The sequence below is a fragment of the Dipteris shenzhenensis genome, chromosome 32 (assembly GCF_047967505.1).
Source record: "Dipteris shenzhenensis isolate YYH24624 ecotype China chromosome 32, Dip_SZ_1.0, whole genome shotgun sequence".
Lineage (NCBI taxonomy): Eukaryota > Viridiplantae > Streptophyta > Polypodiopsida > Gleicheniales > Dipteridaceae > Dipteris > Dipteris shenzhenensis.
Genome location: NC_141627.1, coordinates 23,892,619 through 23,897,698, shown reverse-complemented (window position 1 = coordinate 23,897,698; position 5,080 = coordinate 23,892,619). Strand labels below are relative to the sequence as shown.

At 41.8% G+C, this 5,080-nt stretch overlaps 1 pseudogene; it reads right to left on the bottom strand.

Annotated features, from left to right (window-relative positions):
- Window positions 1-881: 881 nt before the first annotated feature.
- Window positions 882-2,531, bottom strand: LOC147880486 (ribonucleoside-diphosphate reductase large subunit-like; annotated as a pseudogene).
- Between the last annotated feature and the right edge of the window lie 2,549 nt (window positions 2,532-5,080).

Below are 5,080 nucleotides of genomic sequence, written 5' to 3'. Positions count from 1 at the left end.
GACCAAGGAACGTGCCCTTCCTTGGGTTCATATCAATTTGGATCTAGGACATAGCAATTTGTATACAGCACATAGCAATTTGAGTTTAACACATAGCAATTTGCATTTGGCTTATAGTACTTTGCATTTAGCACATCACCACACATGTCTAGGGAACCTCCTCTCAAAAAATTATACAGCTAAGGAAAGTACCCTTGCTTGCGCCCATATCACTTTAAATTGATCACATAACATTTTGCATTTAGCATACGACAATTTGAATTTGGTACCTAGAACTTCATTTTGTACATGGCACTTTACATTTCATATGTAACCACCTGTTAGTGTGGGAGGAGAATCAACATGCATATCTTTATGCATCGCATGCTTAAACAAGCTAGTTTCATGGATTCCATCAAAGGCCATTCACCTACATACTTGTTTAGGACATTAATACATGCAAACAAAGAGCTGGAGCATCACAATCCCTGAAGCATAAATGAAATGAAAATGAATCTTTCTCACCTAAACATTGCAATAAGGAGAGAAGATGTCATGGTGTGGCTGGCCTAGGATCCATGCAACGCTTCAAAATTTGTTTAGTATGTTGTGGCCTAAAGACTACAAAATGGAGACTAAGAGATCTTAATACCTTGCAAAATGTTGAAGAAAAGTTTCCCTTTTGTCTTACTTGCTCAATCTTCTTATCTTGGCATGACACAATCAACGGGCACTGGCAATCTAGACACTAACTTTAGCACTCTTCTACAGTAGATGTTAGAGGTATATGGCTCAAAACATTTATTGTTTCCTAATATTTGACTAGTGGAAGAGTCCTGCAGACAAACAGAGAAAATACTTTGAACAAAATCACTGCCATAAAATTTAAAGAATGGCTACTTTCAAGTTGGAGTAATGCAGACCTTAAATAACATATAAGAATTACTTGTCTCGACTTGTGCTTCCAAATTGCAAACCATAACTTCTGAGCTTGGATTACCTTCTTTGCCTTCCCTTGCAAAGGGAAATGTCTAATTTATCAAAGAAGCACTTGAATCAGAATGTATCCCTAGCATATCAGGCATTGACAGTACACCCGTCTCTCTCTCATACTGGGTATAAAGGTTTTCAAACTTTTCACCCCAGTAGTCTATCAATCTTGGAGCTTTATTAGGGCAAAACAGAGACCAGGATCCATTATCTTGAACACACCTCATGAACAAGTTTGGCGTCCATAACCCATAAAATAAATCATGTGTTCTACTTTCTTCTTGTCAAAGGTATTCCACATAAGATGCCATGCTCCAATCACACAATTATAAAAAATATATGCATGCCATGGCTCCACATAAATTGCAAATCCACCTGCAATCACATGCATGTGCAAATTTTGTCCAAAAGGGTCAAACGTATATAATATCCCAATGTGATTCTATGGCACACTCTTAAGCAATCCCCATACCCTTTCTTTTTCCTCCACCCTAGTCTACATAGCGAGCAGTATCATTAAATACTCAAAGCATAGGCACAATGCCATTCAAAGTTCCACTGGTTCCTCGGATGTAGCTACTTGTTGCACAAATACCTTCTATATTGTCTTCTTTCATACAAAGCAGGAAACAACTACTGAGCTGCACATACAAGCTTATATTATTTTCTTTGAGGCATGAGTAAACCAGCGCTGGGACATCATATGATAAGTCTTAATAGCAAATTCGATATCCTCCTTATGAATGCCTATAGATACCATCATAAGCATATGGTGAGGCCTCCCAACCACCCTTCCATTGACCATTAAGAGGTAAGATCTCTTCAAGGTCTTAAATGCAAAGTAGCATAAATGAAGTCTCAGTCATAAATTATCTCGCTATCGAGGTGAGCAGAATTCTACAAGCAAAAAGTCCATCTATGACTCAGAAGAGAACCTTTTTTGCAAAGAAAATCAATTAATCAATCAAAAGTGATATGAATCCAAGGAAGACATGGACATCATGATTTCATGAGCTTCTGATTACCTTCATCACAATGTCATAAACATTGTCCACAACAATTAGAGGAGCTGGTAAATTCGACCGCTCGTTCACATGGCTAAACATAATCTTTACCCTAGGCAAGCAATCGTTTGAGGCAGCAGAGTCTCATCGCAATTGAGAACAAAACTTAGCTGAAGAAGTATGAAAAGAATGCAAAATGCAAAAGTGAGGCAGAGATGCTACTGACATTTCGGAGAATGATTTTTTAGTGTTCTTGTGGAGGTTAGATACTATAATCCTGGCTGCCAGCTGCGATTTTTTTTGGGAAAGTAGATCATTAGATAAGAGTGATGGAGAAACGGAATGAGCCAAATCAATGCGCAATGGGAAAGGCTAGGTTCTTACAATGGCATAGTGGGGATGGTTGGTAGTCAATGCAGTTGTTGTTTTGGTAGCAAGCTCATCCAACTGACTGGTGGTGATGCCCTTATAAACCCCAGCACATACTTTCTGAGCAACTTGAACAGGATCACAGTGCTCCATGTTCAAGCCATAGCTTAGCTTCTTAAGGCGAGCAGTGATTCAACTAGTCTCAGAGTCAAAAAGTTTGCACTAGTGCATACAATCGATCACGAAATGAACAATTGAGGAAAGTGTGGCTGCTTCTCATCTACCTAATGCATCTTTTACTAGTTTCAAAAATCTTGAAGCAATGGCATAACATTACAAATGGAATTTGTCCAACACTTGGAGGGAAGAGTTTTCAATCGATTCGATCAGCCACTTTCGAGAAACCTCCACAAGATTTTGATTTCATCAAAGTCACCTACTCCTATCAATGGATTGAAGGAAGAGGCAATTTGGGTGGAAGAAAGCATCGATTATGGCAATGAGAGTGGAGAAATGACATGAAATTGCTTGCAAGAAGACACACCTAGTAGTGAAGAAGCATCTACAACAAAAATTCTATGTATGAAATGATCCCTTGACCCTTCACCTTCTTCTTCTTGTCTTGCACTACTCATCTGCATTGTCAAGATTGTAAATTGCTTGAAGAAGCCTGATTGGTTACTTGCTTGCGGAAAACAAGTACTTGTCCTCCAATCTATAGAGCAATGATGGAGACGAAAGGGTGATCTCTGCTAGAGCTGCCATGAGCCTCCACTGGCATTAGGGGAGAATTGGGGTCTCAAAAGGGCCTCATAAGGAATGGATTAGGAAATGCTTAGTGGGATAATGCAAGGGGCTTGGAGGCTCCCAAAGAGGCCTAACGAGCCCAACCTAGGTGGGTTAAGCCCACATTTGAGCCCACCTCTCCCCCCATCAATGATGGGAGGGGGCCACTTTTTGAAATTTGAATTTCAAATTTTGAATCTCCCTCCCTCCCTCTCTCTCTCTCTCTCCCTCTCTCCCTCCCTCCCCCTCCCTCCCTCCCTCTGTCCCTCCTCCTCCTCCCTCTCCCTCTCCCTCTCCCTACCTCCCCCTCCCTCCTCTCCCCTCCTCTGTCTTGCCTCCTCCTCCCTCCTCCCTCTCCCCTCCTCCTCCTCCTTCTGGCTCCTCCTCCTTCTCCTTTTGGCTCCTCCTCCCTTCTTCCTCTCCCCTCCTTCTCCAACCACCCAGGATCCCTCTCCTTTGCTCCTCCCTCCTGCAGAATCTCTCCCCTCCTTTTCCCTCGTATAGCATCTCTCCCCTCCTCCTCCCTTCTATAGCAGTTCCTTCCCTCCCTTCTACACTTGTCGCCCTACTCTTCTCCTGCTCTTCCTCTTGCCCTCATCTGCTTCTCCTCCTCCCTCTTCCTTGCTACTCTCTCCCTCTCACTGCTCCATCTTTGCCAACTCTCCCCTACATTTCAGCTTGCATCACTGAGACCTCTCTTTGAGTACTCATGGTACCATTTGAGGACATATCCAACAAGTACCATGTGAACCTACAACTGGAGGTAAAATATGCAAGCACATGCTCTTTGGGATATAGTGGAACTCCTCAAAGTGTGCTTCATAGTCTTTGATTGCAAGGGAAGAAGCATCTTGACCTTTGGGCAGATGGAAACTTGTATCCTTTAGACCCTGCCACCCAAAAGAGTCCTCCTTTTCATACAGTGCATGATGTTGTTCGGTTTGTTAGCAAGGGACATGCTGGATTGCTCGGTTATTACAATCGATTGAACCATTCTCAGACATTGGCTATGCAAGCAAGGGAGGTGCAAAGAGCCCAAGCAGAAGAACTTGCACATTTGGGAAATATTGCTATTGTGGCAATGCATAATAGTATGCAGGATCTCCAATTGCAAAACAAAGAACTCAATGACAAAGCACATGCACTGGACTTGGAGCGACATGAATTGGAAGAATCAATCCAGAAGCTTATTGAAAGCAAACAAGATTTGGAAAGGTCTATCTATGGCCAAGTTCAACGTGCTGTGGAGAAGGAATGAGAGAAGTCGATAGAACGAGTACAAAAGTTGAAGGGAACACCTTTGGGACTGAAGGAGAGGAAAAGACAATTGCAATCTATGGATGCACTCAACCAATAGTGGTTCCCGAAAGAGGAGAATACAGGCTGTAAGGTTAGTTCCCCAAATTTTCAATAAGATTTCTTACCCCAAAATATTTGTGGTGTTGCATTCTTTCCACTAAGACTCATTTGTACTCTACTTTAGGAATTTCATGGAAGATGTGATGGAAACAATGGAAATGGATGATAGTGATCCTTCATATGTTCTAAGAAGTTTAATAAAGCCAAGTGATGTCATGGAAGTGTTGAAGGACCCTAGACAAAAAGGGCTACGTAAACAAGTTGCTAGAGAGGTAATGAAGGATTTCAAGGGCCTCGTCCAAGCAAAGGAGGTGCTTGGAGCTTGTGATGCTGCTGGTGTAAGTCGTGAAGCTTACAACCCTGTTTTTAAAATTTTCAAGTCTGCTATGGAGGAAAAGTATAATATATCTACAATGCCATTGCCAACACCATGGTCTGTAAGGCTTACACGTTAAGAAACAAACCAATGTGCTAGAGAAAAGCTTGGAGGATACCATTGTGTAAGTGGCACAATGACTTGGAAGAGTAAAAAGAAATCTAGCATCCAAACGTTTGAGATGAATGCTTTCAATAATGTTTACGTGGATGTATAG